At 42.3% G+C, this 23,275-nt stretch overlaps 1 pseudogene; it reads left to right on the top strand.

Moving 5' to 3' along the window:
* The first annotated feature begins 5,304 nt into the window (after positions 1 to 5,304).
* LOC127421648 (adenylyl cyclase-associated protein 2-like) overlaps positions 5,305 to 23,275 on the top strand; it is a 57,301-nt pseudogene continuing 39,330 nt past the window's right edge.

The raw sequence follows: 23,275 nt of genomic DNA, 5'->3' as shown, positions 1-23,275 counted from the left end.
GGTCTTCTGGCAGGCCTTCCTGCATGTACAGTCAAACCTCTGCAATTAATCCAGAATGTAGCTGCACGATTGGTCTTCAACAAGCCCAAAAGAGTGCATGTCATGCCTCTATTCATCAAACTGCACTGGCTGCCACAAGCTGCTCGCATTAAGTTCAAGGCATTGATGCTTGCTTACAGAACAACCACCGGCTCTGCACACCACAATCTACACTCACTACTTCAGGTCTACGTGCCCTCCAGTAGTTTGCGTTTGGTGGGTGAACGGCGCCTCATAGTGCCATCTCAAAGAAGCAAAAAATGACTGTCCAGTAGTAACACGCTACATTTACTCTGTTACATTTACTTGAGTAACTTTCTGAAGAAAAAAAAATAATTACTTTTAGAATAGGTTTAAAAGTGGGTACTTTTTACTCTCACTCAAATAAATTTCAAATGATTTTTTTTTACTTTTACTTCTTTACAATGGGGTCATTACATTACTGGGTTTAATTTTAGTTAATGTGTAACTTATTGAGAGATTACTGAATGGGACTTTTACGACAGCGGATGTTCACACAGCTGGGCACGCTGTCACAGACTGTCACTCAAGTCATCAATACTGCAGCATCAAACTCTTCAAAGTGAAACACTTTCTTTGCTCTGCACAGTGAAAAAAAGAATAGTTTCGTCATGCAATGCCTTCATTTAACACCAAGACAAGCTGATATTTCAAGATTAAAATCTCAGCTTCAATTTAAGGCAGCACGCTGAGGTAAGTTTTGGCTCCAATGCTAACACGGGCTTTTTTGTGTAATGTGATGGTCATTTTCAGGGTAATAATGTGACTGGGCTCTTATGACATTAGTTTTTAAGTGTACATTTTTAAATCAGTGCAGCAATATATCAGCGTGCTGCGTCCCGCATGTCATGAGCAGTATTTACGCATTTACTGTAAACTACTGCAGCTACTTCGGGCAGATTAACTGTATAAATCCATGTAAACATCCAAGATAAGTGTAAATGCCTTTTGCTCTGCCGTTCGCATGATTGACGACTGGAGTGCGAACAGACAGCATTTCTGCACGTGCACAGTGAAGGGCACGAAGCACACGCGTGAGAGGTGCGGGCACGAGGCGATCGTATGGTGAAGAGAGTGGCTGTGTCCAAAAGCATTCACTCATTCACTATTTCCTATATAGTGAATGGCAGTGAGTGAACGAAATGAGTGAGTGAATTCGGACGCTGACGTATACACCGAGTGTCGGAGTTCTGGGGCTGTCGCAGAAACAACGTCACATATGCACTTTTAAAATACTTGGGCCTTACTTGTTATTCTTATTAAATAATATATTAATACAATAAATCTTCATTCTGTTTGTCATATATTTAATATATACTGTATGTTAATATAAAGAGTAAACACATTTTATCAAATAAAGAGTACATTTTAAAATGTATCTGTATGTTTTGCCTCTCTATATGTTATGTTATTTTAATCAAGTAATGTCATTTTGTCAAAATGTAATTTAATACATTCAGCATGAAATAAAACATTGCAGGAGTGAAGGAAGCAGTAAACTCCCAGCTTGTACGTCTTGCCTGTGGTGTATTGTGGGCAATTAACCGTCGTCGAGTGCACATCAAATGTACACTCGAAATTAGAGTGCATTGTGGGTAAGAATGAGTGAGCAAAAGTAGGGAACGAGTGGCTCACTCAGAATTCAGACACTCCTACAAAGTGGTGGACACTCGAAATAGTGCACTATATAGTGGATAGGGGGCGGTTTCAGACACAGCGAGTGTTCCACGACCGGGGTTGGTGCCCTACGCACTAGGCTGCATACTCTGCATTTAGAGAGCGGTGGTACTGCTGTACAGAACTAATGATCTAAATTCTTTCGACACTGAAAACTGTAACTACACTGAAATAAGAATTCACGCAGGATTTTAAAAGCTATGAAATAGCAAAAGTAGGTATTAATAAAGAATGATCTTGCTTTGGTGTATATTTCTGCATTATATATAATGTCCTTGTGGGACATTTTAACGTTTTCACCGTAATAAATACTAGAAATGTTTCCAAACCTCTCTTCGTATTGACAAATTCATCCAGATCTGACAAGAGCCTTTAAAGGGATAGTTCTATATAATAGTATAATAATAATAATTCTGTAATACATGTTAAATGTGTATCATGTAATGGAATATATGGGAGTTAACATCCATTATGTCATTTGTGAAAGTAACGAGTTGCTACTTGAGTACCCTTTTAATTGGATACTTTCTTACTCTTACTCAAGTAATTATTTATGTTAGTGCTTTTACTTCTACTTGAGTAATTTTTTTTTTTTTTAAAGTAATTGTACTTTTACTTGAGTACAGTTTTTGGCTACTCTACCCACCTCTGCTGTCCAGGACTTTCACTTCAACTGTTCCTCGCTGGTGGAATGACTTGCCAAACTCCACCTAAGCAGCTGGTTCTCTAATATACTTCAAAAAGTATGTAAAGACCCAAAATCTTTAGTGCACTGTCTTCTTATTTATTTATTTTATTTAAAAAAAAGAAAATAATCTTGTCCTCCTTGCTAGGTGTACTTCTCTAAACAGTTTTGAAACTTGTATTACAGCACTTGTGTTACTACTGTCTCCCTAGGATGATTCGCTTCTGTTCTCCTTATTTGTAAGTCGCTTTGGATGAAAGCGTCTGCTAAATTAATAAAATATAAATGTAAAAATGTAAATTAGCTCAGATACAGCATAGTGGCACTGTGACTGGGCAAAAAAGTTAGATTAAATGAATGATTGACATTGCCTCCCATTTTGGAGGACTTTTAGAACTTTAAATCTAGACTTTATAATTATTTGAACTCACGGACTGATTTTATGTAATTTTGATTAATAATGAAGCTTAAGGGAATCTTATAACTGAAACATTCAACCTCTCAGAGATGTTGACATTTCAAAGCATGCTTCGGACTTAAACATTTCAAAGATTTACTAGGAATATGCATTTAAAAAAAAAATTGTTACCAGGAATATGTATTTCGTAGCCAAATACAAATTGGAGCTTTAAAGGCCTGGCCACCATTCACTTGCATTGCATGGAACAACAGAGCTGAATTATTCTTCTTAAAATCTTAATTTGTGTTCTGCAGAGGAAAGAAAGTCATACACATCTGGGAAGGCATCAGGGTAAGTAAATGATTAGAGAATTTTCATTTTTGGGTGAACTATCCCTTTAAGGAATATAAACTATAAACAAAAGAAATGTCCTCTCACTTTCAACTGCTTTTATTTTCAGCAAACTTAACATGTGAAAATATGTGTATGAACATAAAAAGAATCAACAACTAAAACATAAACTGAACAAGTTACACAGACATGTGACTAATAGAATTGGAATAATGTGTTCCTGAACAAAGGGGGGGGGGTCAAAATCAAAAGTAACAGTCAGTATCTGGTGAGGCCACCAGCTGCATTAAGTACTGCAGTGCATCTCCTCCTCATAGACTGCACCAGATTTGCCAGTTCTTGCTGTGAGATGTTACCCCACTCTTTCACCAAGGCACTTGCAAGTTCCCAGACATTTCTGGAGGGAATGGCTCTAGCCCTCACCCTCCAATCCAACAGGTCCTAGACGTGCTCAATGGTTTTGAGATCCGGGCTCTTCGCTGGCCATGGCAGAACACTGACATTCTTGTCTTGCAGGAAATCATGCACAGAATGAGCAGTATGGCTGGTGGCATTGTCAGGATGAGCCTGCAGGAAGGGTACCACATGAGGGAGGAGGATGTCTTCCCTGTAACGCACAGCGTTGAGATTGCCTGCAATGACAACAAGCTCAGTCCGATGATGCTGTGACACACTACCCCAGACCATTACGGACCCTCCACCTCCAAATCGATCCCGCTCCATAGTAAAGGCCTCAGTGTAATGCTCATTCCTTCGACGATAAACGCAAGTCCGACCATCACCCTTGGTGAGACAAAACCGTGACTCGTCAGTGAAGAGCACTTTTTGCCAGTCCTGTCAGGTCCAGCAAAGATGGGTTTGTGCCCATAGGCGACGTTGTCTGGTAAGGACCTGCCTTACAACAGGCTTACAAGCCCTCAGTCCAGCCTCTTTCAGCCTATTGCAGACAGTCTGAGCACTGATGGAGGGATTGTTCGTTCCTGGTGTAACTCGGGCAGTTGTTGTTGCCATCCTGTACCTGTCCCACAGGTGTGATATTCGGATTTACCGATCCTGTGCAGGTGTTGTTACACGTGGTCTGCCACTGCGAGGATGATCAGCTGTCCTTCCTGGCTCCCTGTAGCGCTGTCTTAGGCGTCTCACAGTACGGACATTACAATTTATTGCCCTGGCCACATCTGCAGTACTCATGCCTCCATGCTGCATGCCTAAGGCACGTTCACACAGATGAGCAGGGACCCTGGGCATCTTTCTTTTGGTGTTTTTCAGAGTCAGTAGAAAGGTCCCTTTAGTGTCCTAAGTTTTTATAACTGTAATCTTAATTGCCTACTGTCTGTAAGCTGTTAGTGTCTTAACGACCGTTCCACAAGTGCATGTTCATTAATTGTTTATGGTTCATTGAACAAGCATGGAAAACATTGTTTAAACCCTTTACAATAAAGATCTGTAAAGTTATTTGTATTTTTACAAAATTATCTTTAAAATACAGTGTCCTGAAAAAGGGACCTTTCTTTTTTTTTGCTGAGTTTAGATTAAGAATTATCATTAAATAAATCCTTCACCCAAAAAGGAACATTTTGTCATTGTTTACTCACCCTAATTTTGTTCAAAATTCATATGACTTTCTTCTGTGGAGCACAAAAGGAGATATTAGGCAAAAGGACAGCCTCAGTCACCATTCACATTCAATGTATGGAAAATAGATGCAATGTAAGTGAATGGTGACTGAAGCTGTCATTCTCTTTCATTCTGCCTAACATCTCCTTTTGTGTTCCATGGAAGAAAAAACGTCATGTGGGTTTGAAACAAAATTAGGGTGTGTAAATCATGTTTGGTTGAACTATCCCTTTAAGTAAACAAAAAGTATTGTTTGCAAGTAAATATTTTTTTTTTTTAAACTTTACCTCACCTTCACCTTAAAGAATTCACTCAAAATTCAATAAAACTTTCTTTAAAAGTACTTTAAAACACTGTTGTGTTTGTGACCGTTACAGAAAACTAAAAGTGGAAACTGTTCTATTGAACTGGCTGATACTCAGGTCATGAAGTCCCAACAAATCTAACAGCTTTCATGGGCCATAACGCCCAATTAGCACAGACCAAGAGTTTGATCTCTCTGTTTTCACAGGACTGTTGCTATGGAAGCACTGGTTGAGCGACTGGAACAGGCTGTGATTCATCTGGAGGCCATGGCCGTCAAATTGCAGAACTATCCTGTGGGTTTGGTCAGTGGTGACATCACCAACATAATGAATGGAGGTACCTTAATACATTAATAAAAAGCAGAGATTGCAACCTTGAGTCTGTATCATTGGAAAAAATACAACAGTCAAAATGGATCATGTGCACCTTGTAAGCCAATCACATAATAACCCATGTGTCATTGAAACACTTGAGTTTAATGACAGTCAGTCACTGTTCGTGGATACCATAGAAATTAATTTGTAGTACTGTAAATGTTTTTTGAGCAGAGGTTGTAGTCTTCCTCTGAGGGAGGGTCTCTGACAAAAAGCTTTTCTCAATGGAATTATGGGATTTATGAAATAGAGCTAATAAGTTAATAATCACTAAGTGAAATCTAGAGCACACAAACATGGCAGCTGCTGCGATCTATTCTATATACTACAATACTATTTTATTTACTGTACAAGGCCTTTCCTGAAAAAATGGTGTTCTGGCCTTATTTAATGAATGAACTGAGAATTGTTTGTAACTGAACAGATTATCACAGGGAGAAGACCTGTGACATTTAGGAATTTCTTTCTTCATGAGAACAGAATTCTCTTAGAAGAAGAACAACATTAGCCTCTGGAAAATACCCACAGATAATTGCACATTTACTCTGAATATGGATGACTATTAAAGTGATTGTTCACCCAAAAATGAAAATTCTCTCATGATTTACTCACTCTCATGCCATCCCAGATGTGTATGACTTTCATTCTTCTGCAAAACATAAACAAAGATTTTAAAAAGAATATTTCAGATCTGTAGGTCCATACAATGCAAGTGAATTGTGACTAGAACTTTGAAGGTCCAAAAGTCAGTATAAAAGTAATCCATATGACTCCAGTGGTTAAATCCATATCTTCAGAAGCAATATGATAGGTGTGGGTGAGAAACAGATCAATGTTGAATACATTTTTTAACTACTCTTTCACTTTCACATTCAACCACCTACTGGTTGGGGCTGGTCAAAGCTGGAGATTGATAGTAAAAAAGGACTTGAATATTGATCTGATTCTCACCCACAAATACAGGGTTCCCACAGATCCTTAAAAAGTCCTAAAATGTCTTAAATTCCATTTTCCAAAGTTTAAGGTCATAAAAAGTCTTAAATATCTAAATGATACAACAAAAGACTTCTTAAATTCTTAAAAGGTCTTAAATTCAGGGGCGGAAAGACAGGAATCATGATATGACCTAATGTGATTATCAAACTTCAAAAGAATAAGATTTAATTAAATAGATCCATGTGCAACGTCCTTCAGAGTGAAAACGCGGCACTGTTGTATTTTCTCCAAGCACGCGGGGGCTTGTGAGTGTTTTCAGCTGTTGCAGAGCAGTTCACAATCATTAGGCTATATCGGAAATTTATGACAAACTATCACTAAAGAACTGTTGATGATGATGTAGTGTTGATGAAATATGACAATGTTTACTTTTAATTGTTTATATTGTAATAAACAGGCTTGGGGAGTAACAAATTACTTGTAAAGGAGTTAGGTAATTAGGATACAAAAAATAGGTAACTGTAATCCATTACAGTTACAGAAAAACCATCGTAATCAGATTACAGTTACATTTAAAAAAATTAGATTACTGTCAATATTACAAGTTTTCATTTCTGACAAAAGAAATGAAAAGTGAATTTTCCTGACATAAAGTGATACAGACAGCTGTTTGTTTAGAGTGAGAGATGGTTTAGATCTCTTCGGGTTCTCTCTCATGACTCACTTGAGTCAGGAGCGCAAATAACACCTCTCTCATATCAGCACTCTGCTCTTGAGGCAAACAGCTGCTTCATCCCGTTGGCCAGGGGCAGACTAGCCATAGGGAGAACCGGGACTTTTCCCGGTGGGCCGGCCACGAAACAGGGCCGAACGAGCAGCCCCCCCTCCCCCCCCCACAACTTTTTGAGTTTTTATTTCAAATCCAGGGCCGATTTCTCTTCCCAGTCTGCCCTTGGTGATGGCCACAGAAGAACATGCATTATTTTCTTGGAAATTTCAACATTATTCACTCTTTAAAAGAGAAAAGCGAAACGAAAATAGTTCTGTGGAATTTATGCCTTCCAGCTGTGAAGATGCTCTCATTATCCAAGGACCTGAGAATTTGAAGGTAATAAGAGCCACACAGAAATCACATTAGCTAGGTTAGCTAAAATTAGTTAATATTAAAATGTGTTAAAATGAGTTAGCATTAGTGCTCAAAGAAATCCGTGGCCCTCATCATTTGGCGGGAGCTTGAATAGCTGCCAGTACTGAAACGATTTGCACATCATTGCTGGTGCAGCATAGAAATTCCCTGGTTTGCATGGTTGCAAATGCAAACTCTACTATATTAGCAAGGACATCCTGTATGTTGTTCTGTTCCGTACTGAAGCGGAAAAAGTACCCCTCCCCCAGATGAACGGTACTTAAACCTACATCATTTAAGAAAAGAAGTTTTGAATACAACAACAATACAAAAATCAACTGAAAGAATACCCCATGAAAACCTGCTATGACTTTCTGTCCTTTTACACCTCTCATGATTTTGCATCCCTGATAAATATTAACAAATCCAAATTGTACACATAAATAACAGATTAACTGAAAATGTGTTTTAAGTTCTTAGGAAAGAAAGTTTATCTGATTTTGATAAATTATTGTTGAGAACAGTTCAAATGTCTGGGTGAGGGAGACATTCTGACAAATGTAACATGTTCAACACTTATAATAATTAGGAATAAGTAATTGAAAAGACTAAACTAAAAGTAAAAGTACACTAAAAGTTTAAATCTGTTTTGATCTATTCTTTAAAACTAGATTTTGTTTTCTTTTTGGAGTCAAAACGTTTTTTCCCCTTTAAAATCCTCCTAGAAAACATAGAAATCAGACATAAACTGTTAGCTGGTGATGTTTGACTTTGGATCATGAGCAAGCAGAGGAAAGACACTCTCCAGCATTTAAATATGACAGTAATAACGATGATGATGATGATAACGTGATCAACCTATTGAATACAGTCTGAAGTTAATGAATAGTGCAAATTACAATTGCCTATACACACTAACTGCAATACATGGTAGAATTACACTTTGCAGTGTTTTTGAATCTGAGGTATATCCTGTCAGATTTAGTTTAATGTTAACCAAGACATAAATCTTTTCTGATTATATTTGCTTTATGAGAAATTTTCTTTTTCTGTAGCAGACAGAGAACACCTAATTTCTTTAAAAATACTGAGTTGTTCTACATTAACAGCTCATTTTCTGTTCCCTTTCGATTTCAGTCACATATATCGCACCGCTGACGCTTATGGGAAAAATTCCTTTTCTCCTATTTCTGAACTCCTATTGGATCACGGCAATTCAGATGCAACTGAATTGAGCCAATGGCGTTTGTGGCCACTCAGCCAACGACAATGAGTGCGCGGCGCTCAGCTTTCTATATAAGCGGGTGGCATAACGCCATCAGTCAGAATTTATCTCCTTCACTCCTGGATTTCACCGGCAAATCGCACTTACCTGCAGTGGACGGCGCTTCCCTTCCAGAAGACGACCGTTGCCCTGCCGTGCTCCAGTGAACTAAAAGAGTTAAATATTTCCACACTAGCGCTGACTGGACCGTCTTTTTCAAGATGCCATTGCAAGTGCAGATGTGGGAAACCTGTTCCCACATCTGACGGCCACAAGAGCTGCGTGTTCTGTCTGGGCCGTGCCCACGCAGAAGCAGCGCTGGTCGAGGCTGAATGCCCACACTGCGAATCAATGTGCCTCAAAATGCTCCACGCTCAGATAGCGCTATTTAAGTGCAATGACCCGACCTCTCTCACGCCGTTGCCTCCCCTGTCCCTCGAAGACCTGGGGAACGACGATGCTCAAGTTGAGGATATGGAGCAAACAGTTTGTGAGGCTGTACCGCCAGCTCAGGTCCCGCATGCACCCACACCCCTTCTTCCCCCGTCCTGTTCACTAAAAGTCTTCGCCTGCCCGCCCGACGGCGCATTCGTCCTCATGCAGTTCGGCAGCGGTGAACATGGAGAAGAGGAGAATGACGATGCCGTATCTCTTACGGCTTCAGACACTGTCACCTCGTCCGCGTCAATGGAGGATGCTGCTCACCACCCCCCCCCCTTAGAGGCGGAGACCTTTCTTCGATGGTGGATGCAGAGCTTGTCCGCATTCTCACTTAGGCTATAGACGAGCTGAAGCTCGAATGGTCACCTCCGTTAGAGCCAAATTGTTCTCGGCTGGACGAGTGGTTCTTCAGTACAGCAGCTTTCACATTCGTCGACCGCAGAGACCAAATGGGATACGGCTCGCTTCCCCTGTTGAACAGGCGGTAGCAGCTCACTTATGTCCCTTGACTAAAAACTGGCCTGAGATCCCGCCCACTGCTCCCGTCTAAGCCATGCCAGCTTACTTTGACACTAGCGGGACGCACCTATAATACAGCTGGGCCAGCTGGTGCCGCCTTGCACACGATGGCAGTGCTCCAGGTCTGCCAGGCCAGAATTCTTAAAAAAATGGATGAATCCGGTCCCGTCCCGCCCTTGTTAAGAGAAGTTCGCGTTGCGACCGATTTGGCGCTAAGAGCAACAGAGGCCTCTGCCGGAGCAATTGGGCGCTCCATGGGAAATGTGGTCATCCTAGACCATCACCTTTGGCTGATGCTGACCGACATGCATTATGGGGACAAGTCGGCCCTCCTCGACGTGCCGGTATCCCCCGCTGGTCTCTTCGGCAACGCAGTGGAAGCCCTATCGGAGCGCTTCCAGACAGCCCAAAAACAGCAGCAGGCTATGAAGCATTTCATGTAAAAAGGAGGCAGTACCGCCTCTCAGCCCAGCCGTTCATGCTCCGCTTCAGTCCAGTCTCCTCAGGGTCCATCTGAGCCAGCCGTTCACCTGAAAATGCCTTGGCCAAAGCAACGCTATCCGCAGCCACCGCACAAAGGGCCCCACCCATCGGGAAAACCTTCCTCTAATCAGCCTCAGTGTTCCTGACGACTTCAGCAGCGTGAAGAGGAGTCCGCGTTGTTCACCACGGGAAAGTCCTGCCCCCAAGCAGACGTGCACAGAATCCCTGTTCTCTCCTCCCGCCATTCCTGTTCGGGAGATTGTTCACAATTACTTATGTGTGCCAACAAAGTTTATAAAAAATTTGCACTCTACACATCTTGCCGGCAGTGCGAAAAGAGAAAAATACACAAACACTCAAGAAAAGTGCTATGTTCCTCTTCACGCACCCACACACATCCCACAAACTGTCAGCCCCGCCCCTGGGCCGGGCACCATGTTAAGCTCTTCAGTGATCTCACTATCCCCACTGTCCGAGTGAATAAAAGCATGGGAATCCCTTCCCGGCATATCAAATTGGGTGTTAACAACTCTAAAGCACGGTTACACACTTCAGTTTGCGAGATGGCCGCCACGCTTCAATGGCATGATGCCGTCCACAATGTCATCTCAAAATGCTCACATTCTGCGTACAGAAATCAGCAGCCTGCTAGCAGTACAGGCAATAGACCCTGTCCAGCTAAGCAAGCGTCAAAAGGGCCTTTACAGCCGTTATTTTCTTGTCCCGAAGAAAGACGGCGGGTTGCGTCCAATTCTGGACCTAAGGCTTCTGAATCGCACACTGTCAAAGCGCCCGTTCAAAATGTTGACACAAAAGCAGATCATAGCACACATACATCAGAACAACTGGTTTGTCTCAATAGATCTGAAAGATGCCTATTTTCATATCCAGATCGTTCCTCATCACAGACGCTTCTTGAGGTTCACATTCGAGGAGACGGCATATCAATTCACAGTCCTGCCGTTCGGCCTTTCCCTCGCTCTGCGCACATTCACGAAATGTGTGGATTCAGCTTTAGCCCCTCTGAAAGCGGAGGGGCTGCGCATATTCAATCACCTAGATGACTGGCTCATTTTAGCACAGTCAGAGATTGTGGTGCACTCGCACAGGGACAGGTTGCTCGCGCATTTGAATACACTCAGTCTACAGGTCAATGTGAGGAAGAGCTCATTAATTCCCAGTCAGGAAATATCCTTCCTGGGGTTGCGTTTGAACTCCGTAACAATGCGCGCTTCGCTCTCGACCAATAGAATTCACTCAATATGCAACACGGCAGCAAGTTTCAAATTGGACAGGGCTCTGCCTCTTTCAGAAACTCCTCGGGCTTATGGCAGCCACAGCAATGGTCTGTTACACATGAGACCTCTGCAATGCTGGCTCAACCGCCAAGTTCCTCAACGGGCATGTCGCTACAGGCACATCGCGTTGTAGTCACCAACCACTGTCTATCTGCGATAGCACCATGGACAGCTCCGGGGTTTTACCGGCCCGGGGGTAACTTAGATCAGGTTTCCAGATAGCAAAGTAGTTACTACAGATGTGTCCAACATGGGCTGGGGCGCATTATGCGACGGCCGCCCAGCATTCGGGGAATGGACGAATGTAAAACAGACCTGGCACATCAACCACTTGGACATGTTGGCAGTTATTTTAGCCCTAAAAGCAGGTCAGAGGTGATGGGGCATCATATTCTGATTTGCACTGACAACAAGTCGGTAGTGGCATACATCAATCACCAGGGTGGTTTGCGATCTCTAGCAATGGTGACACTCGCACGACAGCTCTTCTACAGTACTACTGATTGCGCTGAGGTCAACTGTGGTTTCCAGAAATAGTGGAGCTCCTTTATGCGCATCCATGGGAAATCCCACTAAGACAAGATCTTCTTTCTCAGGCTCGTGGCTCGATTTGGCATCCGTGGCCGGAGTTATTGAATCTACATGTGTGGCCGTTGAGCAGGTCTTGTCGGATGACGAAGACCTCTCACAGGCAATAAAGAATAAAATTTTGCACGCTAGAGCCCCATCTACGAGATGGCTCTATGCCTACAAATGGAATGTGTTTGTAAAATGGTGCAAAACGTGACGTGACGATCCCGTTAATTGCCCTATTTCTGTCATTTTGGAATTTTTACAGGAGCACTAAGAGGCAGGTCTTACTCTATCTACACTAAAAGTATAAGTAGCCGCTATTTCGGCAAATCATGCAGCTGTAGGGGGCATGCCAGTAGGTAGACACTGTTTCGTGGTCAGCTTTCTAAGAGGCACGAGGCGATTGAATCCAACCCACCCAGCAACAATCCCTATATGGGACCTGGCCTTGGGGCTGAATGCGCTGACTAAAGCCCCCTTTGAACTATCGATCTGCGTTCTCTTTCCTTTAAAACAGCTCTCTTACTCGCCCTGGCATCCGTTAAGAGGGTGAGTGATCTGCAGGCATTCTCAATGCACAGCTCCTGTTTGGAATTCGGTCAGAGCGAATCTAGAGCCACACTGTGACCGAAAAAAGGTTATATTCCCAAAGTGCTCTCTACCCCCTTTAAGGCGCAGGTAGTCACTTCACAAGCATTTTACCCCCCTCCCTTCCAGTCGGAAGAGCAACGCTCCCTCCATACGCTCTGTCCAGTCAGAGCGCTACACACCTATGTGTCCTGCACGAGCCAATTCAGACAAACGGACCAGCTTTTTGTCTGTTTCGGAGGTCGCTCGAAAGGCATGCCAGTCTCAAAGCAGAGACTGTCACATTGGATTGTTGACGCTATAACATTGGCCCACTCAACGAGAGGTATGGCCACCACTTGGGCATGGGAAAATGGTGTTTCCATACAAGAAATCTGCCTGGCGGCGGGTTTTGCTTTGCCCAGCACCTTTGCACGATTTTACAACCTTGACATGCATTCGGTGGTTTCACAGATATTGTTTGTGCAGCAGCATTAATTCATTGTGTTCTAAGGTCCGCTTCGAGAACTCAGTGAATTCACTTCGCTCCCGGACCGCACGCGCCTGTTCTCTCCTAGGTCTGCTTAGCATTTTCTATTCAAAAATGCAATACTCGGCCCTTCATGATAAGCACCATCATATTTCGTTTATACTGCCTAATTACACTACATGCATTATCTCTTATGTCTCAGCTGTGCTTTAGACATTCGAATGTAAAGCGGTGCCGCACTCGGACCATACCGCTTATATTTACTGTGTTTCCCACACAAATACATTAATATACTTGTGTCTCGGTCACGCCTTAGACACTCAGTCTCTGGTTAAAAAATAGATATGTGCTGTGTTTCCCTTATTGGAACTCTGTTTCACTACCGGACTGTGCACCTGGCTGTGCTCTACTAGGTCTGCTTGGAGCTCTCTTAAAGGCAAAGCATCCTGCTACTGAGCGATGCGAATGTGCTTGTTATCTCGCCCCCTCAGAACTGTCAGGGCGAGGTTGATTTCTTATACGCTTCCTATAAGCTAAGCGTTGTATCTGTACAACACAATCTCATGTCCTGCCCCTTCTATACACTCGGGGTAGTTACAACGAGATTCACTCTTGAGTGTTACGTGTCCTTTGTCCAGTACCGCGGCGTGATCGTACACGTCCCATAAGCATCAGCGACGCGATGTAAGTGCCCGAAATCGAAAGGGAATGTCTCCGGTTATGTATGTAACCTCTTTTCCCTGAGATTTAGGGAACGAGACATCGTGTAGCTAGACGTGCTTTCGGACATCACTATCAGGCGGCTCAGCTGCCGCTTTCAGTCGATAAATTCTGACTGATGGCGTTATGCCGCCCACTTATGTAGAAAGCTGAGCACCGCATGCTCAATGTCATTGGCTGAGCGGGCGCGAACGCCATTGGCTCAATTCAGTTGCATCTGAATTGGCGTGATCTAATAGGAGTTCAGAAATTGGAGAAAAGGAGTTTTTCCCATAAGCGTCAGTAACGCGATGTCTCGTTCCCTACATCTCAGGGAACCAAGGTTACATACGTAACCGGAGACGTTTCTTTTCCTTAGATATAATAACAGATACAACACTACTTATAATATTACTCAAAAATGTTTTCAAGGCTTTACAGGTCATATTGATTTAATCTTGACTTTATTTACATATGTGCCCTTGTGGTAATCCAAAAGTAATGGAAGGTAATCTGATTACATTACTACAATATTGCTGTAATTGGATTACATTACTGATTACATTTATTGTTAAGTAATCTGTCTATAACAAATTACATAAAAAAAGTAACCCTCCCAACACTGGTAATACGTTGTGGATTATTGTAGGAGTGCACATTTTATATCCCATTTGTTTGAATGAGCAGTGAAGCACAAGCTTTTCAAAATAAGAATCTCTGGTGTATTTCAATGTTAAAGTGCCTTCCACACTATTAATCAAATATGCCCCCCCCCCCCCAACCATAAAGTGCATCTGGAATTTAATTACATTTGGACTCTTGTAGCCTCTGTCTGGCCCTCCCCATCACAGGAAGAAAAGAATAAGAACATTTAATATAGGCTACAATTTAACAAAAACTATTGCCAGATTAACTGGCTTTCTTTCAACATATTGAATCAGCACAATCCAGTATTGGTCGACCTCTAATTTGAATCTATTTATGTAATGGTACGTAAACCAATTATAATGTGATATATATGTGGAAAACATGCCTTGAGTATTTTGAACTTGCATATAGCCTACCCTGTTTTACCAATGAGCATTGTTAATGCCATGTTGATTGTGTGCCCCTGCCTGTTTAAGTAAGATTCTGTGATACATAATTTATTTTGAGATTGTGTTGGTTTGTTTTGGTATGGGGATACGGTATTAATTTTATTTGTTCAGGTCTTGAAATTCTTAAAAAGTCTTACATTTGATTTTAAAAACCCTGCAGCAACCCTGAACTATCATATTGCTTCAGAAGATATGGATTTAAACACTGGAGTATTATGGATTACTTTAATGCCTCCTTTATGTCATATTTGGAGCTTCAAAGTTCTGGTCACCAGTCACTTGCATTGTATGGACCTACAGAGCTGAGATATTCTTCAAAAATCTTCATTTGTTTTCTGCAGAAGAAAAAAAGTCATACACATCTGGGATGGCATGAGGGTGAGTAAGTGATGAGAGAATTTTCATTTTTGGGTGAACTATCCCTTTAATGCCGTTTTATAAATTCTTACACAACAAAGTGTTGTATGGGGGAGACTATTTGTGATTATTTTGGGGGTGCTAGCTGTCACACAGGGAAATTGTCAAAAGGGCTGTATCTCGGTATAACGATAAGTTGGAGTCAAAAGTCCAATACACAAATGTATTATTCTCTAGCAGGGGTTTTCAAGACATGAGTACATTTCATATGTCAGCCAAGTTGTCATTGTGTTTAAATTTACACAATGTATTTATTACAGTATTTGTTGGCCAAAACAATGGTTTGATTTTTTTGTTGTTTCATGTGTTGTTTTGCGTTTCATAATAGTTTTATCTTTTATATTTTGCTGAATAGCCTAGACACAAATCGACTTTCAAAAATAAACCTACCCTAAGAAATATTCACTGGAGTAAAAAGTGTGACAACTTACCCTATTCAGCAATGCCACAGTAGTACATTACTCCTTTGTGTTTCTCTCAGGTGAATCCGAGTGCATGGAGGCCTTCGACCAGTTGCTAAATGGGCCAGTGTCTGAATACATAAAGACCAGTACAGCTGTTGGTGGAGATGTGGCAAAACATGTAAGTGTGTGTACTTGTGAATTTATGTAGGGCTTTACCGGTTGTTTAGATCAGTGTTACTATCAGAAATAATTAATAATTATTTCTGTAGTTATTAATTAATATTTAAATTAATTAATTGGATCTAACTCATTAAAACCTCATATGGGACTCCAGTAAATGTAGTGTGCTATGTTTAGGAGCAAGTTTGGTTATTAGCAATAATTAATAATTATCAAAGATAATTACTAATTATTAAAATCAATAGAACATTGATGAGAATCAATGTTAGCTTTTTTAATCCTTTAAAATCAACAATTATCAAAGATAATCGTAAATTTTTAACATCGATGAAACATTAATTAAAATTAACACTAGCTTATTGATCATTCAAATTCAACAATCATCAAAGATAATTATCAATTATCAAAAATCAATAGAATATTAATAAGGATTAACATTGACGGGGCACCACCCTGGAATCAGGGACTAATAACCGAATATTAAAACAGTCTCAATATTAGATTGTTTTCTTAGGAAAATTGACATCCAAAGAATATCAATTTTCGGGAAAAAAACAATGAATGAAGGTTTGAATCTGAGCACTGACATCCCGTCAGCATGACACAGGCGTATGCAAAACAAACCAAAACACTTCTCTTTGTAATATAAACAAAGTTTATTTATGCAGTAATATCAATTAATAATTAATACAATGCAGTCAATAAACTTCCGACTTACAACTACAAACTAAACAATGACATGATTAGATATGGAAATAAAACTAATCCTATAACACATAAGGTGTGTGTGTGACAGTGTGTGTGTGTGTGTGTCAGTGTGGTTAGTGAGAGAGAGAGAGAGAGAGAGATTATTAAGTGACAGCCCGAAAGCTGATTTCGCGATAGCTGGAGAGAAAGCAGCCGTGTTCATCACTCAGAGACGCGGTTTTACGAGCGGGGCTCGTAAAAGTCCTGCGTTATTTGACTCTAATGGATGAACTCAGATTCTGTCTCACCCGCGATGGCGAAAATGCACAACAATCCAATTTGGTTGGACCACAATACAGCAAAACAAATTTGTGATAATTAATACCCTGAGTATTAATAATGAGCGGACATGGCGGTCTGTAAACTGTACAAGCAAAAACCTTGAAACACAAGAATAACACGCTATAATATTCTATCTCTGCCCAGACGTAACCTCTTACTTGAATCGCATGAGGACACAGGTAGAATGTGTTTTCCTCTGTCCTTTAACTTTGACCCGGTTCCTTGAGGCTCGGGTGATGACGGGAGGCCGTTTCCTTGCTCTGTCGGCGGGCGGTACGGCTGTTGATTCTCGGCGGGCTGGCGGAGAACTCAGAAATGTCGACTTGATTGAAGATGGAAGAGAAATCTTTAATGTCTTCACTTCTGTAGGCAAACGGATGAAGATGCGAATTGCTCGGCAGTCTCCTTCGGATCCGGTAGAGTGTTTGGTTGAACACAGAGTAATCTCAACTCGTCCAGCGAGATGGAGATTGTATGGCTACAGTTTCAAGTCGGACATTACTCCCTTGTGCCACGAGGTTGCACCGGAGAGCAGCAAAAGCTACGTCTTTATTCGGTGAACGAAGTCGCTGGAAGCAACTCTGGAAGCATTTCAGAATTATTTGAACTCCTGATGATGTCATGTTTGAGGGACGTTCTGTTGTGTGCCTCATCCAATAGGAGTTGAGAGATCGATCCTTTAGTGAGCAAGGCTTAATGGATTTGTAGTCTGTTTTGGACTCCCTTTGTTTGATTTTGGTGCGATTTTTATCAGTATAATTTACGACATGGAATGGGTGGGGGCTGAGTTAGGTTTTACAACTGTTAGGCCTGCCTTTGTCTTCTATCTGAATACATGAGGCCCAACATTCCCCCCTTTGTTCTGAAGAGTTGGTTGTTGTCCAGCATCTTTAGAGCAACTGAAGGGCCAAACAGTTCTTGTTGGTTCACAGTAACCTGTGGGTTACGCCATCCATGTATTCCTAATAGGAAAGAGAAATGGTTGCACAGTCCATACAGTTCATTAGAGTTCACAGAGGCTTTATCGTCTGGACAGAGATAGAGGCACATCTGGGCATAGAACTTCTAGCTAATTCTAAAACTACATTCATCACACATAAACATTTCAAGTTATTGGAAGGCACAGCATTAACCATAACACAATCCTTTGTTGTTCTTTGGTCATAACACAAAATCAAAGTAGAACCTGACATTGGTTACTAGGAACAAAATGTTAGAGGAAAGGAGGGTTAAAGGTTAAAAAGGCTTATCCTTGGAAATGATGGGGTTAACCTGTGGGATGGGCTCAGACTGGTGTGTAAAACACGGCTGTATGAGAAGTGAGTCCAGTCTGGCCTGTAGGTGTTGAATGTACCTATACATGGCGTGTGCAATAATTGCGATGATGATCCAACCACTAAGGAGGGCAACCAAACTGATAGGGTGTTCTCGGTAAGATGACGATCTGCTTATGTGACTATGAAATATAGTGGTCAAGCCAGTCGGTTTGAGACTGAACTTCACTAATTCCATCCCTTCAGCCTGAAGCTGCTGTTGAAGGGTGTCATCAATGGTGAGGCTGTGACCTCTAAATGCGTCCATGATCTCAATTTCTGCGTCATGTTTGTTGACGTTGAGATGATGGAGGACAATATCGTCAGTGTGCACGATGGCTCTTTGGGGAACCATCAAGAACACCGTTTGGTTTGGTAGCCTTAGTTTAGTGGCCTTAGCTTAGTGGCTGTATCATGGCAGTCGTATGACTTCGGTGGCTGGTCTGTTAACGAGCCAGCGACTGCCTGCTCGCTCTACCTTTATCTCTGTTCCTTCATCTTTGATGGACATGCTATCATGACACTTGTTCATGGAATTCGGCTCTTTGGCCGCAGAGGTAGTTAGTCACCTCTCTAACAAAGGGGTTGCATTTTGACAAACCCAATGAATGTACTTTGTCTTGGTACACATGTTTAGGTTAGAGATAAGGTAGAGCGAGGGGTCCTCATCATGGTAGGCAAGTGTTGGTGGTGTTTTGAGGTGAATGTGTGCATTACCTCTCTGAAAACCAACATTAAATACAGATTTTAGTCTATATATATTCTGCCTATGACGGTAGATTGAGGATAAATCCTATTTTGAGGCTCTGAGGATTTACATGGATTGGAATTTCAATGCCAAAACTATATGCCAAGTGTATCTGTGAAGGTTGCACAACGGAGATATTTGCAGATCTAAGGATTTGTTCGACAAGGTCTAGGGAGACCAGGTAAGCTGGAATCCTTCCACCACTCAGACTGTTGACTGAGGAGCTAATTTCCCTGAGGTCCTGCATTAGATCTCTAACGATACATGCATAAGTTGTTTTCTCTGACAAAATCCCTAAAGTGTGCAAAGTGTTATTGATAAGAACGGATTGCAAATTTACAGTGACTATAGTACCCTGAAGGGTTTTACCCAGGCCCTGTAATTGTTCTTATTGGAGTCATCGTCTCTGCTGGATTTTTGGACGATGGCGACATGTGTATCTGAAGCTGGCGAACTGTTTTCTGGACCAAGTGGTCTCGGTATGTCCACCTGAGCCCACATGTGTCCACGACAGCAGTCAATGAGCGGAGCCAATCGGTTCAGTAGGTCCTGGCCAACTAACAGTGGTTCTGTATTAATGGGACATATGTAAACAGGGTGTACTAGCGTCATCCCTTGAAAGGTGTCAATCCAGGCCTGTTTTATGATAGACGACCTATCTTGTGTGTAGCTTGTGATGCTTACGTTGCAGGTCTCGGTCTATAACGGTTTGCCAAGGGAGAGCTTTGCTCTAGCCACCTCTGCGAAGGTGTTGGAACCCATTAGACTATTTCGGAACTGGTGTCGAGTAGTGCGTGGGAGCGGAATGACCCATGTGTCAGGCGTTGCCCTTATGGTACAGATCGCCCAAGAAGGTCAGAAAAGGAGGGTGTGGCATGTTAGGAGTAACTGTTTTGGGGAGCAACTTGGACACTGTTCCCCTTTTCCTGACCTACAAAGTAAACTTTGGCGTTAACGAGAGGGGGTACATCGTCTAGTCATACTGACGAGGTTTCAGCGCCGTGTTCCTTTGAGGAGGTCGACGGACCTGGTGAACAACGGAGCACGTCAAGCTTAGTTACTAACTCAGTCAAGCGTCTCCTAATATCCTCCATTTCCTCTCTCAAATCTTGTTCTCTGAGGGGATTTGAAACCTTTCCTACCCACTCACCTTCTTGTTTGGGTTTTCGTTCGAAACGTGCATTTATTTTCAGCCGGCGAACGTTTTATTGTTTAGGCCTGGCATGACCCTGGGGGTGTGTCTGGTTACCACCCCCTGGTTCTGTTGCCTACCCTGCTGGCAGGGTGATCGGCGCCTCTGGGGTCCGGTTCTAGCATTCACCTTAACGTGAGGCATTTTGTTGCCTTCAAGCGCTAGGTCTGCATATGAGGCTTGGATCCCCAGGGCTCTGGCGTCGCCTTCATGCCCTCGGGCAGGGCGCACGCGTGTCTCCCATGCCAGTTGCGCGTACTTTCTGATTTCCTGCATGGTGGGGTTGCCCATTCTGCAGTGCATCGTGACGTCATATCGCACGCACTCGTGGAGGTTGTGAAGGAAAAGAGACTTGAAAGCTCGTTCCTCCTCTAGACCTGGTTCGTTACTTCCTTGGAAGTACGTGGTTCTCAGGCGTCTATAATACTCACGCGGAGGCTCGTGCCTCTTCTGGGTGATGGTGAAAGCAGCTATGGTAGCGGAGGCTTCGTGGATATACAGCGAATACTCCTCGTGTAGGGCTTTACACAGAGCCGAGTAGTGGTTTCGTGTACCAGTCGGTAGCGTTTCCATGAACGCATGGACACTCCTTACCGTGGTCTTCCATATTAGCTTGAGTTTTTCATGCGACGAAGCGTAAGGCAAGTCAATCAGGCAGTGCTCAATTTCCCTAAGATAATTGTCGATGTTTGAATCTCAATTACTTGGGTCAAAGCGTTCTATGTCCCCTGCGAGGGACTCGAGTTGTCGGATGCGCAAGCGTTGGTGTCGGTATGACCACGGGTTGTCCGAGTCATCCAAAACATTATAGTCACTCGGATCACTATAGCGATGAGGATGACTTCCTCCCCTTCGTGGTGGGGAAGGAGTCCAGTCGACGCATGGGGGTGGATCCCGGGTTGCGTACAGCTCCCTGGCTAATGGGATCTTTGAGCCGCTTACATCACTCTGGGCTTGAAAATAATTGTCCCCCCTTCGTGGTGTGGAATCAATCGGTTTGAAACGCAAGGTGGCGTGACTGAAAACTGACTGAGGAGGGCAACTATAAGGAGGGGCACCTGCATCCAACCAGCGGGCCGCTGGAGGATTTTGAAAGGTGTCTTGGAGGACGAAGTCAGAGACTGTAACACTAGGGGCAGCTTGGCTCCTAGCATGTGTCCCTGGGTTTCTCAGTGGCACATTCCTACGCGTATCGCTAAAAAGGGAGCCCTCTTCTATGTCAGATGTCGTGCGGTGCGTTTCAGCTGCACTTTCTGACTCTACTTTTAACTGGGAAGCTTGAAGCTGCCTGCGCAGGGTTTCGTTTTACTCCTGCATCTGGGCATTATCTTCCTGTGCCTGGACTTTCTCAGCTTGGGTGCACCTAATTTCTTGGTGCAGGCTGAGATTTTCCCTCTGCACCGCATTGTAGCTGCTCTGCAGCTGGGCGAGCTGGGCCTGGTGCTCGGCGGTTTGCAGTTGGGTTTTGCGGTGATGAAGAAGGAACATTTGGCCCACAAGGTCCAGGATTGTGCGCATTGGCTTCCCGACCGGGTTGTTGACATAATCAACTAGTTCCTGCAATGCTTCATCACAATGACTAACATTGTAGTCGTTAAGGTTATCCCTCTCCTCTATGGAGAGACGGAGGACAGCAGCAACTACATCTTGCAGTGCTGGGTCGACTAACCTCTGTGGAGCTTTAGCTCCAGTCACGCAGGGCGATTGGTGACTCATTTTACTGGGGCCGTAAAAATTCTTGTGATAGTGGCTCTGACAGCTTGTTGTTTTACAGTTGATATAATGCTAGCATAAAAGCACAGTTGAGAGGCTTCGACCTGTGGCTTACAGTCTACTGTTATGTAATGTGCAAATTTCACTGTGTTCTCTCTTTGGTGGACATCAATGAAGTGACTTGGCACCTCTCTGTAACATTTAGATGAAAGCGTTAGGAGTTAAATAACAACAACAGCAGGTTTTAAGCAGACTATAGTAAATTTACCAACCCCTAATTCACTCTTAAGAGCACTTTCACACCACACTGGCTTATGTCAAACAGAACCAAACTTTGAAGTAATGATTCAAATTATTACTTTGGATTCTTTTGCATACACGCTGTGACAGAACTGGCACATAGGATGCCTCACACGGGGCACCAATTATTATGTAGGGCTTTACCGGTTGTTTAGATCAGTGTTACTATCAGAAATAATTAATAATTATTTCTGTAGTTATTAATTAATATTTAAATTAATTAATTGGATCTAACTCATTAAAACCTCATATGGGACTCCAGTAAATGTAGTGTGCTATGTTTAGGAGCAAGTTTGGTTATTAGCAATAATTAATAATTATCAAAGATAATTACTAATTATTAAAATCAATAGAACATTGATGAGAATCAATGTTAGCTTTTTTTTAATCCTTTAAAATCAACAATTATCAAAGATAATCGTCAATTGTTAACATCGATGAAACATTAATTAAAATTAACACTAGCTTATTGATCATTCAAATTCAACAATCATCAAAGATAATTATCAATTATCAAAAAAAAAATAGAATATTAATAAGGATTAACATTGACGGGGCACTACCCTGGAATCAGGGACTAATAACCGAATATTAAAACAGTCTCAATATTAGATTGTTTTCTTAGGAAAATCGACATCCGAAGAATATCGATTTTCGGGAAGTAAACAATGAATGAAGGTTTGAATCCGAGCACTGACATCCCGTCAGCATGACACAGGTGTATGCAAAACAAACCAAAACACTTCTCTTTGTAATATAAACAAAGTTTATTTATGCAGTAATATCAATTAATAATTAATACAATGCAGTCAATAAATTTCCGACTTACAACTACAAACTAAACAATGACATGATTAGATATGGAAATAAAACTAATCCTATAACACATAAGGTGTGTGTGTGACAGTGTGTGTGTGTGTGTGTGTGTGTGTCAGTGTGGTTAGTGAGAGAGAGAGAGAGATTATTAAGTGACAGCCCGAAAGCTGATTTCGCGATAGCTGGAGAGAAAGCAGCCG

The sequence above is a fragment of the Myxocyprinus asiaticus genome, chromosome 30, assembly GCF_019703515.2.
Source record: "Myxocyprinus asiaticus isolate MX2 ecotype Aquarium Trade chromosome 30, UBuf_Myxa_2, whole genome shotgun sequence".
Lineage (NCBI taxonomy): Eukaryota > Metazoa > Chordata > Actinopteri > Cypriniformes > Catostomidae > Myxocyprinus > Myxocyprinus asiaticus.
The sequence above is the reverse complement of the archived record's forward strand: the minus strand, read 5'-3'. Positions and strand labels throughout refer to the sequence as shown.